The sequence below is a fragment of the Carassius gibelio genome, chromosome B19, assembly GCF_023724105.1.
Source record: "Carassius gibelio isolate Cgi1373 ecotype wild population from Czech Republic chromosome B19, carGib1.2-hapl.c, whole genome shotgun sequence".
In the NCBI taxonomy this organism is placed as follows: Eukaryota; Metazoa; Chordata; class Actinopteri; order Cypriniformes; family Cyprinidae; genus Carassius; species Carassius gibelio.
Genome location: NC_068414.1, coordinates 29,926,130 through 29,952,501, shown reverse-complemented (window position 1 = coordinate 29,952,501; position 26,372 = coordinate 29,926,130). Strand labels below are relative to the sequence as shown.

Sequence of the window (26,372 nt, the reverse complement as noted above, 5' to 3'; positions counted from 1 at the left end):
CTTCGAGTCCATCTACTCGGAGAACTCTCAATTCGACTTGACTATTTACAGAAACCTAGAAACCAAATCATAAAAAGACCGCAAAGAAACCTCTGCTTTCAATTCATCGTGCCTTATGATCTCATTTTCTCTATTTTACATACTTGAAGTGTAAAAGAAAAAATTCAGCCTTTTTAAGATGCGATATTGGCAGGCCACTGCAGAAAACGAAGGTTTCTATCAGTGCTTCTTGGTTAAAAAGATTATCTTGAAAAGATAAACGAGTAGAAAGAAAATTAGATTAAAAAGCCCTCAGACCAGTCAGAGCCAAAGTGATTCATATTCTTACTAATGGACACTAAAGTGTCTGTGAGATTGAGCGAAAGTGGGTAGGTGAGAATATTTCTCTTAGTAAATGATGAGGGATCTGGCTATAATCTCAAACCACGGTACTCAAAATAAATATATATCCTCATTTAAATCCATCAAAAGGAGAAAATTGTCTGTTAACTAGCTATTTGGTTTAGTTTTGTATTTTTTTTATAAAATAAAAGGGAAAAAAATACAAAACAGTATGCATGAATCATATTTCTAACTCCACCATGAATCTGGGCACAGTTTTTAAATTATTTTAAAATGTTATATCATATGATTTCAATAGCCCTTCCTTCCTCGGTTCTCAACATTAATCAGAAACATTGCAACAAAAGGAACCCAACACATAAGGTATTCACAGTTTCTGATGTGGCCTTTGCGTGTGACCCCAATTAACAGGGTGAAAAAATGTTAATCGCTCATTGAGATTTTTCTGGTACGACGTCACTGCTAATCAAATGGTGTCTTTTCTATGAAGTGATTGATTTAGCAGGAAATACCTCACACGGATGTTTGCCAAATCTTATCGAACAAAGGAAACTAAATCTCACAGATGATCTTTGTCTCACTGATGCAAATAAACTTCTTAAAAACAGACCTAATCAAGATTCATTCAAATTCAGAGGAACATCTGGAACATATAAGTGAAGTGACATTTAGCCAAGTATGGTGACCCACACTCAGAATTTGTGCTCTGCATTTAACCCATCCGAAGTGCACACACACAGAGCAGTGAACACACACACACACACACACACTGTGAGCACACACCCGGAGCAGTGGGCAGCCATTTATGCTGCGGCGCCCGGGGAGCAGTTGGGGGTTCGATGCCTTGCTCAAGGGCACCTAAGTCGTGGTATTGAATGTGGAGAGAGAACTGTACATGCACTCCCCCCACCCACAATTCCGTCCGGCCCGAGACTAGAACCCACAACCCTTCGATTGGGAGTCCTACCCTCTAACCATTAGGCCACGACTTCTATTAGGTCGACATTATTATATATTATTATATTAGGTCGACAAACACTAGTCTCCCTTTTTTCAGAATTTTTTTTTCCTAGTTTTCCTCATCTAATTTGTACTTTGTGATCAACAAACAAAGGCACGATAAAAAAATTGCATGTGAATAACATCAACTACAAGATGCTATCCTATCAATATGGGCCAACATTTCTAAAGAATGCTTTCAGCACCTTGTTGAATCAATGCCACGCAGAATTAAGGCAGTTCTGAAGGCGAAAGGGGGTCAAACACAGTATTAGTATGGTGTTCCTAACAATCCTTTAGGTGAGTGTATACATGGAAACATACTGTACACACACACACATACACACACACACACATATACACATATATATATATATATATATATATATATATATATATATATATATATATATATATATATGTATATATATTAGAGGTGGGCATAGATTAATTTTTTTTTAATCTAGATTAATCTCACTGTGATCTTCAAATTAATCTAGATTAAAATGGCTCATTCGAATTCAGCCGAAGGCATTCAGAATATGTGTGTTACCCAAATAAAATGGACAAACAGTAAGTCTTTGAGAAGGGGTTTATCAAGCTAGGTGTTGCATTAGAAAAGGGGCTCATCTCCTGTTTCCAAAATGCATCACAAAGTGCTTGAAAAAGCTGTAAACTAATTCCACATTGCACAAGGTGCAAACAACCTTACGCCTGTTTCACACCAATGTTTAAGTTTTTTTCAAGTTTGTAGGTGTCAAGGTACAGAAACCAAATAATTAAATGTAAAATAGCACTGGATAGTCTTCAATGTAAAAAATAAATATACAATCAAACCTACATTTATTCAGACACCTTCAACTTTCAATTTCTCACATTATTACAGTTTTGCTATATATATCAAAAATTATATCTGGTGTCTGAATAACGCAGCACGTTAACGCCGATAACGGCCCACCACTAATATATATGGGCAGGAATTATTGAGGGGTGGCAACATATGGCAGACGTATATATACTGAATTTAGTCACAGTTATCACAGTTTGATGATAAATATATGTGGACTACAAAAGGACACAGGCTATCATTTACAAACTTAATCTCATGCAATCAATGTCTTGCATTTGAAACAGTTATAACAAACATTAACATATAAGGAATAAGTGACCATACCCCATAAGCACCACCACACTCACTAATGCATACAGTATGCATCAACATGTAATTAAGAGCATTATAAAAGGTTCAGTGTTGTCAATATGTCAATTTATTATAAGAAACACAAGACTTTTACAGATGGGGAGACTGATTTTCTACTGTTCAGTGTTAATCACCATCTAACTCAACCAGTCAAGAGCTACATTTAGCCTTAGATGTTATATGAAAATGGTCTCTGAAGCATAGGTTTTATTAGCTGACAATAATAATAAATAAATAAACATTATAGGCACAAATACAATTGTACTTTTAGAAATTGTTTTTGAAAAATATGGTGTTATTGTTTTGACAAGTTTAAATTAAAACATTTATGAAAACTTATGTGATATTCCTTTAAAATAATGTTTTAGCATATCTTTTTTTAAGTATATTTTACTATGCAATTTCTTACATAATTTCTTTGAGTTAGACCAAACTTTTACTTTGGTGAGACAGAGTTTCTGTGTTTTTTTAGTTAACTATTATTATTAGTTAATAGGCCTTCTTGAAGTATAGCATACTCTACTCTGCAATAGTACTATATTTCTGTTTGAATTTCTTCATATTATACAGAAATTTTATTTTGACAGGTTGGCATAAAGACATTGCCGTTTCTGTCAGTCTGTGTATATGATAAGAATGAATGACGATAGTTTTATCAAATGAAATGGTGAAATCCTCTCATAGCGCACTGACGTGCACATGTGTAGCATACATCATGCATCAATATAGTGAAGAGCTGAAAACACCACGCGTGCTTCAGTGTGTGTGTGTGTGTGTGTGTGTGTAGTAGTGCACACATTCCCAGAGATGTGTATAACAACACCTTCAGGGCCTCTGCTGGCCAAATGGGTGCCCTAAGCAGGATTGTATTGTTGTGCCCCCCTTCCTCAAATATGATGATGGAAAAAAACTACTATGGGGTGAAAAATTACTTTAATCAAATAAAAAACTAAATTAATAAATTCTATTATTTACAAATCACAATTGTAGCTCTCGACATTTACCTGTGGCTTTAACTTCATTATTACTCTTATTCATTTTATAGTCTCAAGCATTCAGAAATCATGCAAAAGGAAACTAAGCAGTTTTACTATGATAAAACCATGATTTATTTTTGTAAGGGTTGTGATATGCACGTTTTTTGTTGAAGAAATATAAAGACTGTGTCATCTATAGCAAAAAGGTGGCCAAAAACGAAAGATTAAGTGAATATTTTAATGAAATGTTTGGTCAGTTAGGAAGTAGCCTAAACAACGATTTGATCGTACTGTAAGTGTAACAGCAGCAATCACATGGCATTTGTAATAACATGTACATAAATTGTTTATTTTGTATTTGCCTACATTATGTATTTTAACAGTGTTATTATTAACCAATCATTATTGCCTCATTATTTTTTTATATAATGCATTTTAAGCCATTTTAAAGGCTATTGATGGCTTAAGTCTGTTTTTATAGCACCAACAACAACAACAGCAACAACAAAAAATATTACAGTACATTTATACTTTGTAAATTATTAGAGTTTGGGGATCGCAAATCATTTGAATCAGTTCGGGAGCTCGGAGCGGTTTCGTGAATCATTTGAGTCAGTTCGGGGGTTCAAAGCGGAATCGCGAATCATTTGGCTCAGTTTGGGGATAGGGAATCATTTGAATCAGTACGGAAGTTCTTAGCGGAATCGCGAATAATTTGAGTCAGTTATGGGGATCGCGAATCATTTGAGTCAGTTTGGGAATTCGGAGCGGGATCGCAAATCATTTGAGTCAGTTCAGGAGTTCAAAGCAGGTTCGCGAATCATTTGAGTCAGTTCGTGAGTTCGGAGCGGGTTCGGGAATCATTTGAGTCAGTTCGGGAGTTCAAAGCGGGTTCGCGAATCATTTGAGTCAGTTTGGGGATCGCGAATCAGTTTGAATCAGTTCGGGAGTTCGTAGCAGGATCGCGAATCATTTGAGTCAGTTCGAGAGTTCGGAGCGGCTTCGCGGATCATTTGAATCAATTCGAAAGTTCAAAGCGGGTTCGCGAATCATTTGAGTCAGTTATGGGGATCGCGAATCATTTGAATCAGTTCGAGAGTTCGGAGCGGCTTCGCGGATCAATTGAATCAATTCGAAAGTTCAAAGCGGGTTCGCGAATCATTTGAGTCAGTTTGGGGATCGCAAATCATTTGAATCAGTTCGGGAGTTCGGAGCGGGATCACGAATCACGAAAGAGTTGCGCTCGTAAATTTTCAAATTGGCCATAACCTTTAATTTGTTGCTGGGTGGCAAGGCTTTCTTTTAGGGTGGCATCTGCCATATATACACATACATACAAACACACACTACAGATTTTATGAAAATAATTAACTAAAAACAATACACAAATAAATACATAAATACAGATCAAAAATACATAATATTTACTCACAGTTTATACTGTATAAAAAGTAAACCCTTTAGAATGCCGTGATTTTGCATTCTGAAACAAACCACTATTTCTTCCTTGGGGAACATTTTTACTAAAGTGTTTTTGATGGGTCAGGACAGAAAAAAGAAAGATAAAATGTGTAATGCGAAAATGTCACAGACTCAACAAAAAGTCTAAAAACATGACTGAGGTAAAAAGCCTGCAGCTGTCAGCAGAGATGAACTCGAGCGGCCAGGTTGACGTGAGGACTGCTGACGGGATATAAGCAAAGATGACTGTCACATAAATTATGAATAATGCATAAGCAGGGCGCTGAAGTCCACTGCGATGAAATTACCCACTGCAGATGAGCACTTAAACCCAGCAAACACGCAACATGCTGACAAATGCTTCTCAATTGGAGGAAGAAATGCAGGCAACAAAAAAAAGTGTTGTAAATTGAGATCCACTAAAGCTGGGAGGAGACGGAAAACTGACAACCGACTCAGAAAACTGCCGTTTACAGCAGTTCAGTGAGGACGGAGCACTAGATTGGACGTTACCATAGTCCATCACAAAGGTCCGCAGAACACCCTCGCATATTTCAGCTGAGAGAGGGAAGGGTTGTTGCTATGGAAACCATCAACACCCAGGAATGTGAGGAAAGGGCCAGTGAGGGAAAAGTGACTCGCTAAACAATTCATGAAATGTTCAGATGAGGGTTTGCGTCTCTTTAGTCTTCGTTCACAAAAGGCATCATATTCAAACTGCATGTAATTGCATGCCGTCTAATCAGGGTACAATTACTGACTTTGCACAGCGACAAGTGGGACGACACGTGGGTCACTGACTTGATGTACCGCACATTTTCGAGTCAAGTATCAAATGAAAGGGTTCAACGCCTGAGGGAAAGACTTTAGATGACAGAACACAGCCAAATAGAAATGACAAGCATACAATCATATGCATATACACCATTAGATGTACCTCTTAAAATATCATGAAAACAAACTCTGATTGCATTAAATTGGTGGTTATAAAAATAAAAAAAAACTAAATAAAGTTTCAAAAAAAACGAAACTAAAGATGAAAAACCAAGCAAAATAAAATAAAAATAAAATAAAAAATCTGAAATAAAGCAGAAAATGTAAATACAAGTTATTAAATAAAAACATTAAACAGTCAGTCAAGGCAACACGTTTAAGTACTAATTAAAATAAAATAAATCTACATATAGATATTTTAAAATGATAATAACAATGACAAAAGTTCAGAAAAATCACAAAACATATTTAAATGAAAGTAAAAATATCAATAAAAAAACATTTTAAATATTAATAAATTATATAAAATATTCAAATACTAAAATAACACTGATTAGAGTAACAAAACAAAAAAAAAGAAGTATTTCAGTGCAGCTGCTAGTTCCGAGTGCTTTTAAGCATGTCGCTACACTAAAATGTAGTGAATTTCAGTGCATTGCTAGTCTGTTGCTAGTGTGTTTTGGGTGGTAACTGGGCATTGCTTACAACTAATAAATGTTTTTAGTACATATTTATATTTATGCCTGGCTTAGCAAAGAGCGCTCAATATTCTGAATGCGTTCACCAGGTACATCATCCTAAACTCCATTTCAAATTGCTTGTCTGTGTTTCTGTCAAAAACGTCTCTCCCTCTCCCAATCTCCCCAGAGCCGCGCTTAATATTTCAGGGACAAAGGTGCTTTTAGCAAGAGCCTGAAAGTGAGAAAGAGGTTGTTTTGTGAGGTGGGCGTGTGTGTGTGTGTATGTTGGCCATGAGAGAGACCTAGTGAGTGTGTAGCTTGTGGGGGCTGTAAATTAGGGCTGCACGATATTGAAAAAAAAACTCACATTGCGATATTTCGTTTTTCTGCTATATATATTGCAACATGAAAAAAAAATGAAAAAAATAAAAATAATAATAATATATATATATATATATATATATATATATATATATATATATATATATATATATATATATATACATATATATATATATATATATATATATTTATTAATGTAATGATTTTGTAGGTGAGTAAATTATCATAGAAGATAAACAAGTTACAAGATAAATATAATAGAAAAAAAGATCCAAATGAAATTATGCTTTATATTTTTTCTGGCTACATCTAACAGTGTTCAAGTACAGAAATTGAATAATCAAACGTGAAATAACACTGCATAGTTTTCACTGTATAAATTAAATATAGTAAATCAGAGTTAAAGCTACAAAAGTGATTTTTCTCTGTTTTGTTGGTTTAAGATCCATTACACAGAAAGCAACGTGAACATACTATATGCAATATTTGCATTCTTTACACATTGATTTTCTCTCAATTGTTTACCTTCACCTAAATCTTAAGCAACTGTGTTTACAATGATACTTGCATTTTGACAATTTTGCGCATGTGTCATTTCAGGCACAAACAGATGGACGCGTCAAATCCCCAACGGTAAACTGATGCTTGGTTCTCTTGATGATGTACTAACAAAGTCTGCGCAGGGCGACGCGACATGACCACAGTCGCATCCGCTGTACACACGGTGTCTGTGTGTAAGCAAAGAAAACAATCAGTATGCTATAAATATAACTATCTGTATACTTAACATTGCAATAATCGTGATATCGATGCTGGAATGATATATCGCACAGCCCAAATGTAAAGGTTGTGAGTATGTTTGTCTAAAGCTGTATGAGAGTGAGATTAGCTCAGGGCCACGGAGACCAGAGGGGCCACGCTTTTTATCCAGTTTAAAAGGTCTGAAATAACTTTGATTCATGAAAACTTTAAATCAATGTACCTCACTGCATATGACTGAACGTCGCAGAACATGCCTGGATAACATTAGACCCCAAAATGTTATTTTAATATGATTTATATCTATACATTTCTATATTTGTATTTTTCTAATAAAATACAAGCTTGCTTTGTAATTACAATCATATGAATCATACTTTATTAAATATAGCTTTCTCTTGATTTTAAACCAAATTGTAGTACATTAGTACACACAATTATGTTTTAAAAATGACTGTATTACAGTATTTTTGTATTTTGTTTTAAACAAAAAAAAATTATATAATAAAATATTACAATTAATTCATATTATTACAAAAATAAAAGAAGAATCAAATTGTTTTATGCAAAATATAATTTTCTCATCTTCCTTTTTATTTTGAAGTGAAATGTGACCAGGCAATATTTCTGTGAGATATGTATTTTGCAAACGTATAAATAATAATAATAAAAAAAATGAAATGAAAATCTCCATGCCTTATGGTTGGACTGTATTTAGATTAGAGTTGGACAATTAATTTAACTCACATTTACAGAATCAATGTGTCTATTTAACACAGAGAGTTTCCTGCAGGTCATTTAGACGCATCCATTCACAAAATGTGCTACTAACTTCTAAATAAAACTAAATTAACACCACAGACATCGGAGTAGAACTGAAAATGAATCTCTGTGTTGCAATTTACACCTTTCATCCGGTGAGAATTTCTCAAGTGCCTTCGCCAGCTCTCTAAATGAAGCTCTTTATTTGGCATTTCTTGACAAATGTCGTCAAAAATAGCAGCCGAACGAACACATACCTCAAATAGCTTCTTTCACACTGCTCCGTGCAGACAACACAGGCCTGCTGACATGTGAGCTCTGGCAAATGAAACTTGACAAAACACTAATTAGCCGACAACATCACTTTCTTTTCCTCTGCGTCTCTCTCGGTCTGCTCTGCTGCTCTTTCAGTCTTTTACCCATCATTTCTATCCATTTCCTGACAATAAACTCCTAAACTCTGGGGAAATGTTGTTTAGTGAGGTACTTAAAAACAACACGAAACTGCATCTGCAACACATTTAACTTGAGTAATGTCACATATTTAACAACTGAAAACAAATATTCAAGAGGGGAGTAATAATGAAGGGCAGGACTTGTTTTTATCCACTTTCTTGTACCCTGCACTTACTTGGTTACATTCGCAGAGAAGTCAATTACAGACTAGGAAAACAAACACTTTTCTTTAGAACACCTTACACTAGTGTTGCATTCACAGTAACAGAGAGCTTTATTAAGAAACCAATTCGTAATCGGATCTGCTTGACCAACTTTTGGTTCTTTATTTATCTGAACCTTAGCTAATTTTCAAGAAAAACAAACAAACACATTTTTAAAATAATTAGAAGCAAAAATCTAATATTTTCTATTGTCAATATGATTTATGTTTTTGTCTCAAAATAAGTCTCTTTTGTTCACCAAGGCTGTGTCCATCCATCAAATTCACAGTAAAACAGTAATATTATAGAGTATTATTACAACTTAAAATAACTGTTTTATGTTTTAATATATTTTTAAATGTAATTTATTCATGAGATGCAAAGCTGGATTTTCAGCATAATTAATATCCTGACTTGCTGCTTCAAAACCATTATATATATATATATATATATATATATATATATATATATATATATATATATATATATATATATATATATATATATATTACCCATGTTGAAAACAGCCGTGTGGCTTTAAATTTGGGGGGAAAATTTGCTAATTTATTTTATTTTTTATCAGGATTGATGAATAGAAAGTTTCAATGAACAACATTTATTTGAAATAGAGATTTTGTAACATTAGAAATTGCTACAGTGTTATTTATAAACAATGCATTGCATTCACATTGAATAAAAGTGTTATGTATATATTTTTTTTAATTGCAATGACCCCAAACTGTTGAATACTAGTGTTCATTGAAATAAATAAAAACATGAATAAATTGAAACTTTTTCTAAAGTTAATATTAAAATTAATATCTACAATCCAGTTCCATACTAGCTTGTCTCTAGTGCATAATGCAACAGCTAATATAATATTGAATTTTGGTCTCTTCTGCCCCTATTTTATATCATCTTTATGAAAAGTGCCAGTAACAATTCAGAAATAGCATGGAAAATAAAAGATTTTGTCATAAAGTGGCTAAAACCAAAAAATCTAAAACTATTATATATATATATATATATATATATATATATATATATATATATATATATATATATATATATATATATATATATATATATATATATATATATATATATATATATATATATATTAAACCACAATTCAATACAATTAAATAACATAATAAAAAAAAAAAATCTTTACAAAGGAAAAAAACAAACTTCTCTATAACCTCATCGCTTTCTCTTGAAGCATGTATCTGCCACATCTGCAAATATGTTTCTCCACCTCTTTCTCTCGGTCTGCATTAATTACTTCATAACACAAGCATCCACCTGTTATCTGTAGGCAGGGCAATTGTTCACCACAAAGCTCTGCCTTGAATAAAACATCCCCATCTTTTCTTCTACTATCATTCTGTCAGGACTGACGAAGACGGCACCCCTCATCTGCTCAAAAGTAACTCTCTGAAACTCCTGCTCTGTTACCCCATCAAGAGTCCGGCTCAACACTGATCAATGTCCAGCAGATGTGTTTGATTCAGACACCTCTGTTCTGTACAGTGTCTTTGTGTTGAGGGCGTTTCTAACAACCGCTGCTAACGGGAAATCATTAGTCGTTATACAGTAGTTGTGTATTGCATCTGATTCCCTGAAACTGTCGCTCCTCCCCTCGTCTCTCAGATTGCACACAGTTGTAATTCAGCTGGACTGAGCAGCTCTCCTCAATCAAACATCAGTCATGTCAAAAGTGGGATGCTTACTGCAATTCAAAAGAACAGGGGAAACTTCTGAGAAGCCAACGCTGTGATAGTGATGTACGATTTATGAACTTGAAAGTGATGTTCTAAAGCATGTTCTTATTAATATGTGATTAATTATAAATCCCTTGAAAGTAAAACTACAATATTAAAACCATAAGATACAATGTAACCAACAGCATTCAACGGATATAAAATGGATACATGGTTTGAGCGATGACTCAAAAGGAGTCTTTTTTTAACCGGTTGACTGAAACAAAACGACTTGCTAAAGATGAATCAAACTTTTCAACTCAGCATGAGAATGATTAAATTATTTGTGGACTACATTTGAGCTTAAAAAAGGAGTACATTTGAACTGTAAACCAGAGTGGAATTCCCAAAGCCTCTGGACTTACAGACATAAAACAATCAAAAATTGTTCATTTACAGGAATAAATGGCAAATTGTAGTAATTTGTGTCAATTTATTGTGAAGAGGAAAACCCCTTGAGATGTGACATCTCGTTTTCAAGGGGACCTCAAAAAAAAAAAAAAAAAAAACGTACTTCACATACATACATAGCCTACATACTAACAAAACAAAGACAAAAGCTCTCCATCACATCAAAACCACCCATTTCATCTCCAATTCAACCTGCAAAACTGTTGCAACTGGTATCCAAATGATTAAGAAGAGACATATTAAACTGGTAGAAGGAGGAAATTGATCTAAAAGACCTAGGCAAAGCATTCCAATCAGAAGGGGCTTTAAATTTAAATGCTCTCCTCCCACTTTCCTTGGATATCTTTGGTACAGAAAAGAAAAGATGGTCCGTGTCTCTTAGGCTATAAGATGTTTGGTATGCAATCAAATATTGTTTCAAATAAGATGGATAGTTTGAAAAAATGCATTTGTAAACAAACTGCAACCAGTGAAACTGCCGTCTAGAATTTAGTGAAAGAAGATTCAATGACTGATACATTTGGCAGTGATGTGTTCTAAATGGACACCTCAAAACAAATCTGCAGATACTATTATAAATCACATTCAAAGGTTTAAGACTGATATCAGCTGTGTTCTGATAAACAACATCCACATAATCAATTATGGGCAATAATAGTCAAGTAATAATTTTTAATCTAACCTGTTTTGTAAAACAATTAATTGAGCAGTATAATATTCTTAAACTACAATTTATGTTTTTTACAGTAGAATCTATATGAGTTCTAAAGGTAAGTCAGGAGTCGAGCCAAAGGCCTAGATATTTAAACTCCTCAACATTCTTTAGAGGTGTACCATCCACAAATTTAACATGAAGAGAATTATTTTGCTTATGGAGTGCAGTTCTAGTTGCAAAAAGCATACTATAAGACTTGTTTTAATATTAACAGAATGTAGGCGCTTTCAGCTACTTCAACAAGCTAAGAAAAATTGAACTTTAGGCAAATGTAGAGCAACTATAGATTTATGAGAATGAATAATAAAAGAGAATAAACTATAAGAAAAAATAATGAAATTGAATGTACAGTTATGAAATAAACATATTTGGGAATAAACAAACAAATAAATAAATTGCTGAGTGCATTTTTTTTTTCTTTAATTTAAGCCAATTCATAAATATATGCAAACCAGTTCCACACTAGCTTGTCTTTACTGCATGCAACAGCTATTTTAATATTTAATTTTGGTCTCGTCTGCATTATTTTGTATCTTATTCATCGAAAGTGCCTGTGACTATACAGAAATAACTTAGATAAAAGTTACTTAGTCAAAAAAAAAAATTGTATTAAAATGTATTTTTTCTCAAAAAATGTATAATAGTAAATACTTTTTTTTTTTTTAAATGTAAGTAAATTAATACATCTACTGTATGCAAACAAATATTTGACAATAAATACATGAATACCTCAGTGAACAACATAAGGGTTCCCAAGTGACTGACTTAAAGCTGCAGTAGGTAACTTTTGTAAAAATATATTTTTTTACATATTTGTTAAACCTGTCATTATGTCCTGACAGTAGAATATGAGACAGATAATCAGTGAAAAAATCAAGCTCCTCTGGCTCCTCCCAGTGGTCCTATTGCCATTTGCAGAAATACATCGCTTCCGGTAAGAAACAACCAATCAGGGCTGCGGTCCGTAACTTTGTTTGTGTTCAAAATGTAGAAAAATTGATATAATAAGCGAGTATACCATGAATCCGTTTTCCAAACCGTGTTTTTAGCTTGTCCTGAATCACTAGGGTGCACCTATAATAAGTGTTTATATTCGGACTATTTTAGATTGTTTCGGGGGTACCGCGGCGGAGTAACCCAGTACCTTTGTGATTCTTCATAGACATAAACAGAGAGAAGTAGTTCCGGCTACGATGTTCTTCCACAAGATGCAAGCAGTTCTGTTTATTAACCGCCAGAGCGTCAAAAGTTCCCTACTGCAGCTTTAATACTTTTCTTTATATATAAAATCATAGCAACAATAACCAATCTGGTTATGTATCCGGTTTATGTAAACACAAGAAAAACACAGCTTATAATGAAGCCTGTTAGCAACTGTTCATTTTCCCTTCATTTTTGACATTACTAAGAAGAATAAACAACTTTGCGACACCTAGGACAACATAAAAATGCAGGATTGTGGGAACCAGACCTAAACGGAGCGTGAGGGGAAAAATAGCACGATTATTATTATACATTTAGTCATTAAGCGAGGACACAAAGTCAAATCCAATGAGAATGTAGAAGCAGCAGAAAAACGCAGGTAAAACAGTCCTATTTAGACATCTACTAAACATTAACAAGAAGAGGAATATGCTTCAGCCTTCTCTCAGGCTGTTATTTTAATGTTATTAAATGAAATGTCAATGAAATAATACCTGCAAATACCTTCATTCTCACACATGCCACATGCATAATGAAAGGCTTATTTGAGTTAAGTGTGTAAGTCATTAAAATGCAAAATATCATCATATGCTTGTTTGTCAAATATCTGGCGTCAACTTAAAAGAAGGCCTGAAATTCCATTTAAAGACCCCAAAAAAGATCACATTGCTCATTAGACAAAATAAGAGTGATTCGTTTGGCTCTCAAAGGAGAGAGGAGTGCAGAAATGGGTTTTATCAGAACATAGGGAGCCATTGTTGCTCTGACACTGTGTTGAAAACAGCGTTCGACCAATCCCTGAGCTCAGCCGAGGGAACTCTGGATTTGTTCTGTCTGGTAGGAAATGATAAGCTTGACAGAGCTCAATACCCAAGAGCTGCAGGCCCGACCGTGTGTGTGTGTGTGTGTGTGTGTGAGGCAGGCAGGATTACAGCACACCTCTGTGGGGACAGGACGCTGTGAAGTGGACTATGGCTGAACAACAAAAAAACAACATCAATCTCTTTTCAAAGACATGGAGGCTTTCAGGAAAATCCAGGTAACACACCACACAGAGCACATACATCCATTACTTAACAAATGAGAGGGACCAACATATATTTAGTAGTTCAGTACACTGTAGGATAAAATGCAAAAAAAAAAAAAAAATTATCATGCAAATTCTTTTAAATCAAAACTGTTCCTAAAATTACAAATAAATATTGTAATATTTCAGATAAACACTTTTTATTTTATTTTATTTTATTAATTTAAAAAAAACATTGTTATTAATTAGTTTAACAGTTATTAATTTTGTTCACTATAATTAAACTATAATTAATAAATTCATATAAAATATCAATCGTATAATTAAAATAGATTAAACTACAATTATAAAGTATATTTTATATTATATTTCAGTGTATTATACTTGTGGTCTTTTTAAACATAGTACCCTTTTAAGGAGCTTTAAAACAGTTGTACTTTTTGCTAGAGACTCAATTAGCCAGCTGTTTTTTTTTTTCAAAGGAGTAATTTGAATGTTATTTAACTTTATTACTTCGGGAAACTGCACTTTAAAAGTAGCTTCGCTGACCCTGCATTCGACAAGCTTCTAAAGAAATAGAGAAAATAAGTCACTGTGCAAAGAGAGAGATGACCCTCTAAAGAGTATGACTGAGAGTATAATATGACGATTCCATAAAATACAATAACAAGTGCTCAGCGCAGCAGAATCAATCTACACAAACGCACTCTAGTGAACGGTTTATCCTCACTGTCTCTTTCTTTTCATCTCCTGTCTTTAAGATGAGTGCCGTCTGTCTGAATCTCTCTGGGTACATGATGGGTGTCTAAATGAGCTGACAGCATCTACAGCCAGCGTTTGTTTGTTTTTGCCTGATCTGTGCATATTTATTTCTCTCCTGATTCAGACAAGACAACTGTTTCACTGGAGAAAGAAATGGATTATGGATAGAGGAATTTTCACTTCACAAGACATTAACTGATGGACTGGAGTGTTTTTATCAGCTGTTTAGACTCTCATTCTGACGGCACCCATTCACTGCAAAAGGATCCATTGGGGAGCAAATGATGTAATGCTATATTTCCCGATGAATAACTAATCTAATGAGTACATTTTTTGTAAATCTTCATTTTTAGGTTAATTATTCCTTTAAGGAACCGAAGATTGCTAACAATGGTTGCAAAAATGGCAAAAGAGCCCTAAAAGTTAACTGGAGGTCTTCAAAACTAAATATGTAAAGTTTGAGGGCATTTGTGCATTCGCCCCACATCTCACCCTGATCAGAGAGGAAGTCCAGCATAGTGTGCAGTAGAAAAGAGAGATGGCTTCCCCATACGACGAGATGCATAAACCAGCTCATGAAGCAACTGTAAGTGTACTGCCGCCCACCCACCATGGGTCCCTACAAACAGAGAGGAGGAGAAAGCATTTAAAACACACACAAAACACCACTTTTGATGGATTTACTTCACATGAGCCTTTGTTTCCACCTTTTAATTGGTGTTTCGGTGTAGCCTATTCTTCGCTCTTGCAGCTTTTTCTTACCTTTTTCCACTCTTATGAAGTTCATGTTAGTCGAAGTTTCTTATAAGTCAAGTCATCATTTGGTTATTGACGACCATTTTCACATGCTGTTTTTGTGGCTGTACCTTTAAGACTTCTTGACAACAACTGTCCATCAACACCTTGTTCTTTATGTTCCCCTTTAACTGATGAAATATAACGTGACATGAAGGTCAAACTCGGTCAAGCTTTGTTTGTACATACAGCATCTTTTTTTGCTCAAACTGTCAGAAAGGCATTATAAAATTTACAGTCCTAAATTACATCATTCAACAGCCGAGTTACCAAACTCATCCATCAGGCGACTCACACGGCTGTCACTGAAGAGAGAGAGTGAAGTGAAGCTGATCCGTGCTGCTCTGGAATGATTGCGTGGATTTATCACTCCACACTGTTCTGCCGCTCACATGACTGTTTATTTCACACTCACCTTACTCTCAAATCATGCAAATCCACACCAAGCTTTACAGTAGAGAGTGTTTGTCTGGACACCAAACCAAAGGGATCAAAAACTACAACATCTGATGCTTTTCAACCAAGAGACTGGAACCAACCGTCTCCAAAAAGCGGTTTAGAATAGAGCGCTACAATACTACTAAAGTTTACTCACATGGTATTTATGAAAAACCTACTACAGATGTTAAAATGTGAAGTATAGACACTATATCCCACAATTCAATGTGCTCAAACAAGAAGCAATCATGAGGATTATTAACTTCCTCTTGCTTACTAAAAGTTTCAGCCATATTTAGGTGAACATGCATTTAAAATGTGCATTTCTACATACTTCCCAGATGTAACTTGCTTAAATAAACATGCATTTTTTTTCTGTGATACATAAAACATTACAGATTCATCCTTATTTGCATTCCACCCATCCTAAAAAGCAAATCCGTTTAGTAAAATAAAATCAGAATTCACCCAGATCTTTGGGTTAATATTACCCATATTACAACTATAGAAAAGCATGTGATTGCTCTCTTCAGACTTTATAGTTGTAGAATTATGGACTGCATGGTCAAAGTTACCATGATTTTATTTATTTATTTATTTTCAAATATGTGAATTTATAAGTGAATAAAGAATTTGGCAACTGCAATAGTATGCAACAAATGGATCAGTGGCAGCAACATGCAAAATTGATGTTATTGTATGTCCCATGTCTGTCCCAATACATGACTTATGCATAAACCTTGCAGTCTAAAAAGTACATGCACACAAACAACAGAATTCAAATAAAACCCTAATATATATGTGTGTGTGTGTGTGTTTGCAAAAAAAAAGATGAAACCCTACGAAGACCAGATTCGGGCCAAATCTCGGTGGATTATTACATGTAAATGCAGAAGCTTTATTTCCCACACGTCTCCTCCTGGAAGCAACTACAAATGGATAAAAAGCAAACCTTTTTATTATACATAAACTTATCTGCATATAATTTCCATGTGCATTTGGCATCCAGACACCCATTAGCAGATACTACAGCGTATCAGCCACATCAGAAACATATTGGGGCCATGTTACAGGCTGTAAATATCGTCTGTGTGGATAAGACATAAAAAAAAAAATTGTCTAGCATAATCAGATCATTGCATTAACCTCTGTAAAAAAAAAGAATAAAAAAAAAAGAATAAAACAAAAAAAAACCTTGACATCCAAGTGGGCTCTTATTAGTTAATTAGTTTAATATTAATAACAGTTCAATTTGTACAATTAATATAATTTTATTAATATATTGCATTTATTATTAAATATATTAATATATGCAATATATTACACTATAAATTAAATTATAATTTTAGAAGATATCTGATCCTAGCACTGGGGGGACCTTTTTTTTGTTTATCAAATTCAGTACAGTATGGACCAAAAAAAGCATGCATTTTCCACGCGCCCAACATTAATTCACAACACATCACCCCATCAAAATTGCACTGTTTACAACAGCTGCTGCACATTTAGCAGCCATTTATTAAAAACAGCCACTTCGCTCCCTCTTCAACTAGAAATCAAACATCCCTCTGTAGTGCAGGGATCATAACGGCTGGTGCGAGCAGGCCGCGGAGTCTCCAGGAAGCGTTTTAGAGTTCTCCAGGGTCTGCTGCAGTTCTGTGTTCAGTCTTTGTGTTTTCACTGGACTTTCTAAATCCCTGTGCACAACGGTTGAGCTAAACGCAATCAATCAGAGGTTGATGATATATTCGCTCTCTCTGTGCGTAAAGAGAGCTGAGCTCGAGAACTCCCAGGCCAATTAAAAACCCATTTTCTCTTCTCTCTCTGCACTCCATGGTGTCTCTATTGACCCGAGCCCTCTTCTCTCTTTTACTTAAAGCTTCAGTAAGCCAGGGTCACCCTTCAGCTTCAGTGGACACACGCGAGGGGTCTCCACGGCCCACCAGCAGGGGCCAATGACATCACTGATTCAATGCATCAAAATTAAATCAGCTGTTTTGCCTGACATTAATATAGAACGAAGATGTAAGAAGAGTAAATATATCTAAATGAATGAACGGCTGGGTCTGCATTGAGACAGCACTCATAAATCCTACTTCAAGTCCATGTGAAATCAACTTTTTTATAAATGCTATTTGTTACATTGTAACTGATTCATCGGTGCACATGATTTCAATCTTTTATGAAAGTGTAATACCATTTTCTGCCTTTGAATTTGCTGACAGAATCAACCGTTTAGTGTTGCTAATCACTTGCTAGGGCTTTCTAAATGTTTTAGAGTATCAATATCCAGTTGTCAGGAGTGGTGGCCAATGTATTGCTATGCACTTACAACGGTGTTGTAAATAGTTTATAGAGCATTAATACGCCATTGTCAGTGGTTGCCAATACGTTGCACTTACAAAGCCGTTCTAAATAGGTTTATGATGCATTATGAGGATGTCGTCAAGTGTGATGATGAAGGTGTTATAAATAGTTTTTAAAGCATTACTATGAGTTGCTATGCACTTGGTGTTCTAAATAGTTTTTACAACATTGCTCTGCAGTTGGCAGTAGTTTCTGGGTGCTTTCCAAGCTTTTCTAAAATATTTTAGTGCATTTCTATGCAGTAGCCAGTTTCTCTGTGGTTGTTAGTAATTCTCTGGAATATTCTGGTCTCTAGATATGATAAATCCCTGCTCTTTTCTCTTATTTTAGCATCCACAATGTGAAAATATTACAACAATTACTTCAAAAAGAAAGAATACATCTCCTCAAGAAACCATACAATGTGTTGCATCACATTGCAACAAAATAAAACAATTAGTACATGTTCTTTGACTAAATATTCCATTTCACTCTGTAATGCGTCACATTATGGAGGTTAAATATATATTGTGAATGCCATTGTATGTCGTCTTTAAACAATAGATATGATTTTCTCTTTCCAATTCATCGCATTCTGAACGATATAGGCAGACTCTCAGCCTCAGGCTGTGTCTGAAGCTAAACGTCTTTATCATTCCATGCATGTGAGAGTCGGGCACAAGGTTGAGAGGATCTCATATTAAAGAGAATATAGTTAAGGACCCTAAAGTGATGCACCTCAGAGTCTGACATCACAGCTCAGGGTCAGATCTCTTCTCTGCACCATTTTCCAACACAAAGACTGACCGAAATATAGATCACCCCTGAGAAGAGCGCTTCAAAACCCACAACGCTGTTCTGTAAGCATACAAAGAGGGACAAGGTCACTTCAACGCCGGCTGGGCAGATTACGAATCAACCAAAGGCTTTTTATGAGTCTGAGGTATTTAAAGAAAAATGAGCAGTTCAAAGTATTCATATTCTGCTTTTGTACTGCAAAAGATGCCAGTAAACGGCAGTAAAACAGGTCGAGAGGACAACCATGAAATAAAACACAGTAATAGCATGCATTTATTAATAAAACAACAGCATCAACTGAATTAAAAGTGCAAACATGGGGGGGGGGTGATGTCATTATCCAGGCTCAAAAACCTTGAGACATCAGCATGTACATCACTCGCATCATAATGCACGCAGGCCGCATTTCTATTCCAGACTCGCATGCACATTACTTCTCTGTTTATTGTCCACAACAGGAGTCTGTTTTAAATAGGCTGGGGGACATGGAGGTGGTCAATACTCAACCTTATACACACCTCCTGACCGATATGGATTTTTAAAGGACTAATAGTCATACAGATATGTGAAGAACAGGGTGAGCAGAAATAAAGAGAAGAAAAAGAGAAAAAAAGTGCTTAATTGTGATTAACTATAGGACCGAATAAATATTAACATGAATGAACATAACCTTTTAATTTGGAGTCTGATTGCTCTTATTATCCATTACATTATTCTGCATATTAATGACACTGTTAGTAATATGTCAGGAACAATGTGAAAATACCTTAAGTTGGGATCATGAGGAGATGAATACTAAAACTATTCCGATTCATTTTTGTTACCGGTAATTAAAATAAAGCTGAAGAATTAACAGGTCTAAGCGAAAATATAAATAATACACACACACAAAAGAATGTGTTGCATTGGCAATTAATCAAAATAAAATAATAGTTGCTGTGCTGTACTAAAATTAAATCCAAAACTAAAACCGAAATGAATATATAAAAAAAAATGACAAATGACAAAAGCACATAACAAAATAACTAAAAATAAACCTAAAAGGAAAACTGATAATAGGCAATTCAAAATATTAATAAATACCATAGTATATAAAGAATACAAAAATAACACCGTATCAGTACTTGGGTTGTCAGACATGCACACATTCTTCAGTCCATCTAGACATGCAATCAGATCAGTTACAATGAGGCCAAGAAGAAAAGTATACGCTTTCACAATGTGGTGCATTCAGTTATACAAATAAATGTTTAACAAAACACTTTCATTTCACTTTACTAACATGCTTCTATTAAAAATAATATAATAATCAAGCCCACTTTACAAGTCTGAAAACAAAAAACTCTGCCAGTGCATTCACTAAAGCTGGAGGTACTTCAAACAGGCCGTCCTTCAAATGATCATTAAATCGACCAAACAGTGTCTGCAAATGACCATTTTTGTTAAAAGTCCCATTAACAGCTTTAAAAACAATCATTATAATAGTATGACTTAACCAGCCCTATCATTCGTGTTACCTTTGCTGAAGTCTTTGGGGTCTAGAGAGAGGCTGTATCCCGGCAGGAATTTGTAACAGGCCTTCCAGCCAGGTTCAGGGATGGTGGGCGCTGCACACTGCATGGCTGCGATGCGTTTGAAGAACACTGATTTCCGGTGGAGGCCGATGAGCTCATAGAGCTCTGACAACTCACTGGATCGCTGGATCTTCTCCTCTTCTGACAGCTGAACACATAGACAAACATTCAAAAACCATTCCTAACTGAGCAGCTTTGAAAACTGACTTGTTGCAAGCCTTCACCTGGCCTAGACTGATCTAAACGGTGTTCTGCAGGAATTCAGAAGCCTCCATGGCTTGCTTCTGAATGGCCTTCACTCTGACAGCCTTAATACAGACCTCCAGCTCAATCACTCCTGCACTCATATACTGAAAGACAGACAACAAGGTTTTCATTTTTATGAATTATGAGCTGTCAACTTAAAATGTTAATTTTGTGCATTAGTTATTTATATTAAAAAATAATTATAAAGAAATAAATGAACGCAATTAATCATGGCCAGGCCCACACATATATCCATCTGAGAAATTCAAGCTTAAATACATTTTAATGAATGGGTTTTTAATGCACAAAGTTTTTGTGCATACATTTTTTTTCACAAGTTAAGACATAATAACAGATTGTGAGAAAATCATTCTAAGACCATAAATTATATATTTTTTATTACATTTAAAAAAATTACAAAATAAAAAAATTATAATAATTTTTTATTAGTTTTAAAACTTTTAATAATAACTTAAATAATGGTTCAATTATAATATTAAATGTAATTTATTACTAAATTATTTAATATAATAATAAAGGTTTTAAAAACATATTTTCATAAAGCCACATCATGCCAATAATAGTTCAATCATTCTGCTATACATGTTTTGTCATATTTACAAGTTAACATTTAATTGCAGATTGTGAAAATTGCCCTCTGAGACCATAAAGATAATAATAACTTGCAATAATGAAGTGCAAATATTAGAAAATATTTTGAAAAGTCAGAAAAGTCTTTAATAAAATATAATCATTTAAAAACAATTATTAAACCTTTTTTTTAATACAATACAATTTCATTTGCACAAGAGATAATTAGGGCACAAAAATAGGGATTCAGAAATTATGTTTTAATTTTTTGTTAAAACTCATGCTGACCCCAGGCATTTCTATCATGCTGCTATACATGTTTTGGCTTACACAAAAGTTAATATATAATTTCAGATTGTGAAAACTGGCCTGTGACACCATAAAGATAAAAACTTGCAATATTGAAGCTCACTTGACGATATTTAAAGAAAAGATCTGCAGGTCAGGTCTCTCTGTTCAGGATGTGTCATCATATTTGAAAATCAAGACACAGTAGTGGACAGTGGCACAAAGTGCTCTGAGTTTACAAGACTGCAGTGCCCCCTGCTGGCTGCCTGCAGAACAGCTGATGTGGCAGAAATGAGCAGTTAGAGATCATTGACATGAACAGAGATTGAATAAGCAGCTACATTCACAAGACTGGGGTCAAATACTTTACTCTTCATGAGCCTCACTAAATATGAGAAACAGTGAGTTTAAAATGCACCATGCAAAAATATATTTTAATAATGCTATTTAGACCATCTCTAGGGACTACTTGCTGTGAGATGCACATCAGCAGAGGCATTGTGGGTTAAACACCTACTTAAAAATGAGCCGGCCCTGTTTGCCATCTCAGAGTGAAAGCTGATGAATAATGAAACAGAACTTTGAGTGTTTAATAAGACAATAAGCCACAAGAAACTGCGTGTTAAAGTGGATTTTGCACAGTTAAAAAGCGCTGTTAGGCACAAAGCAATGTGCACTTTAAACTCCCATAACTGGAGTAAAATCACTATAATACAAGGCTTTGGTAGACTTATTATTTCTAAAAAGACCAGATATCCATGTTCAATAAATAATTACATTTTTATTATTAAAATTGTATGCAAAGGCTGTTTTACAGGTGCTTTAAATGTGCCTCATTAAATCAGATTTTGAACTGACAGTAAAAACATTAATATTTTAATCAAATACTTCCACTTCAGCTAAAAATCTGTTGTTTTAAACGTATATATAAAGTATACTGACAAAAATATTTACAATAAAAAACGAATTAAGAAGCTCTACAGTTTCCACAAGTATTAACAATAAATACAAAATATTACTGTATTGTTTAGATCAAATAATTGTAGCACTGAACTAAAACCTCAAAAATATATATATTTTTAATTTCATTTAGTTAAACTCGATTTACTAAAATAACTAAAACTGAAATAAAAATGAATAAAAACTATATAGACATACAAAAAAAAAAATTATAAAAATGCAACAAAAATTACTAAACTGTGGCTGATTCTAAATAATAATAATGCTATAATGGTATCTCAATGGTACTAAAATAACACAATGGATAGAACCTCCGGAAAACACATTTGATCCTCCACAGCAGAAAACATCTCAGAAAAAGCAGATTCGTTGTGTGCATGAAATGACCTTGCTGTAGCAAGAGAGGCCTCCTTGTATTTCTCCATGATGTCCTCCTGGATGTCCTCCATCAGTTCTTGGTTCGGCCGATCTCAGTGCTCGTGTCTGCACTGATGCCACCTGTCGTCAGAGCACCTGGACAGGAAAACAAGAGAAACGACCATGAGAAACTGAGAAAACAGAAGAAAAACAAGCCAATTCTATACTCTGCATGCAACTGTAGCACTTCCATTCACATACCTTATTCTGAAATTCTATACTGTAAAATCCTGCAAGTCTAAACTAAATCCCTATGTCAAACCCATTACTTACTAATAAATTATGGATGCGAGTTACCATCAAAAACATAAACCAATCTGATCATTAAGTATCTGCACTACGATTATTAGAATGGATGTTTGAAGCAGTCATTAACATGATAACTACTACAAAAATCTATATTAAAACACATATATCCCATCTAATGATTTCAAAAGTGTTAGAAATGCAGCTGAAATCAAAAGTAAGAATTCAGATCGATGCACTGAAATCACTGTAGATATTTTCATTGCTGTCAGGCCACCCAAACACCTCCACACCTCCACAAGTCATGTGGAAGTCGTGGGGAAGTCGTGGCCTAATGGTTGGAGGGTTGGACTCCCAATCGAAGGGTTGTGAGTTCTAGTCTCGGGCCGGACGGAATTGTGGGTGGGGGTAGTGCATGAACAGCTCTCTCTCCACCTTCAATACCACGACTTAGGTGCCCTTGAGCAAGACATCGAACCCCCAACTGCTCCCCGGGCGCCGCAGCATAAATGGCTGCCCACTGCTCCGGGTGTGTGTTCACGGTGTGTGTGTGTGTGTTCACTGTTCTGTGTGTGTGCATTTTGGATGGGATAAATGCCGAGCACAAATTCTGAGTATGGGTCACCATACTCGGCTGAATGTCACTTCACTTCAAACACAAAGTAACTAAAATTGTCACATAAATTATTATTGCACCATCGGCCAGGGACAAGAGCTATAACTTGAGCTACACATGTGCTTTACTGTACCTGGATCAAATGAGAACTTCTTGAGCACCTGAAGATAGAGAGATAAACAAACAGAGAACCTGGTTCACTCTTGGGCACAAGCAGCACAAGCATTTTAACTTTAAACGGTCACGTCTAGCTAAAATATGAGTCCATAATCTATAATAATGCTTCATCCAGTAAAAAAAAGTCCATCCTCTGTTGACCTTTCACATCAAAATCCATCGATATATTTGTTTAGAATTGTTTTTGTATTTTTAAAAACAGTGCTTTCACTGTGCATATTTCTCTCTTGATTCAGAAAAGGTAACTTTTTTCACAGGAGAAAGACAAATTATGGACAGAGGAGTAATTTTTTTAGCTGGAAGCAATGGTTTGAGATGGATTTGTTTTTTACAACAAAGCTTTCGCTTCACAAGACATCAGTAAAGTCATGTGGATTACTTGTTTATTATTGCTATGATAATATCAGCTGTTTGGACTCCCATTCTGATGGCACCCATTCACTGCAGAGAGAATTTACTGGTGCACAAAGTGATGTAGTGCTAAATTTCTCCAAATCTGTTCCAATAAACAAATAAACTCGTCTTCATCTTGGATGGCCAGAAGATGAGTAGATTTTTTTTAAGTCATACTTAAAATATAACACTCGATTAGATATTAAAATAGCAAACCAAAATGCATCTGCACAAATGCTGAGAGAGCTCTTACTGCTCTATTCTATTTCATTCATTATTCAACATACACATAACTGTTCTGAAATATTTTACTCGGAAAGTGTTGAAAAATTTGTTGAAAAATAAATGCCAGTTGATTTGATCATTTGTTTTGCACCAAAGTGCAAATTCATTTCAAGTGTGCAAATACTTTTTGGAACTGCTGTAGATGCAAATCTGTAGCAAAGATCCCACCAAACCACACTAATTAGCAAATAATACATGTAAATGAATATGCTTATTTATTAATGGGTTAAAATGCAATGTTATAGATATTTGAGGTTAACGTATATGTTAATATAAGCAAATTAATATGATTTTTGTTTATTTATTTAAAAACAGAAAAGAAAGAAAGAAACCTAAACCACAGTATATTAAAGTAAATTATAATAAATTGTGCAAAATAAATCAATAGATCAACTGAAAACTGACTTCTATTGCTCTGTCCTAGAATGATCTCACATTCATCAGATTCAGATCAGCATAACACTGAACAATAATCATGTGTCTACGGTAGACTAAACACTTCTGCTGCTGTCAATGGAGAACATTTGTCCAATAAATAAAGAAATAAGAAAAAAAATAAGAAATAAACATCAAAGAGCAATAAATTACATCTGAGCATGCCCGGACATATCATTTAAGAGACATTCACTCTATCACTGGCTTATTCACTCACTAATGAATTGATGCAAATTGATTGACGCAAAAAAATCATTATTTCAGTTTCCATAGAGATCCTCACATTTCTTTCTTGAATATATGTGTGTGTGTGGGGAACAAAAGCAAAGATATACAGAAGATCTACAATAGAATTAAACATGAACTCTAGAATCTCTAGAGCCATTAAAGCAAAAATATGATGAAGTAAATCATCTTGATACTGTCTGTTTCGATAAAAAGAGTTATTATAGATGTGTCTGACTGCACTGACCAGGTCTGTGTCTCTTTCCAGTGTCAGCAGCAGAGGAGACGCCAGGTGCTTCCTGGGTAATGGAAGATGACAGACGCAGAACACAGGCCCTCCACAGCAGCTGAGGAACAACACACAAACCATTTCACCGTTCCCATTCATCACTGGACAGATGATCTGTCATGCAGGATTTAAAGCAGGATGCATTTGGGCAAAAACTGAAAATGTCAGCTGCTTGGAGGTGAAGAATTGGAGATTGTGATGAAAGTTGACTGGATTTGTTAGCTTAGTTAGCTGGTCAGCACATGAGTTTAAAAAATGTATATAATTTTGCACTGGCATATAAGTGATTTTATGGTAACTAAGGGCCAGCTTGTGCCAGCACAAACCGTCTTTTTGCGTTAAAACTGTATTGTGAGTTTTACTGAAGAAGCGCAGTGATGAATTAGCACTGAAAAGGCGTGGACAGTTATTTTTGC

The 26,372-nt window shown here is 34.7% G+C and overlaps 1 pseudogene; it reads right to left on the bottom strand.

Moving 5' to 3' along the window:
• Nucleotides 1-26,372, bottom strand: part of LOC127978876 (trafficking protein particle complex subunit 9-like) — a 41,119-nt pseudogene that overhangs the window by 9,603 nt on the left and 5,144 nt on the right.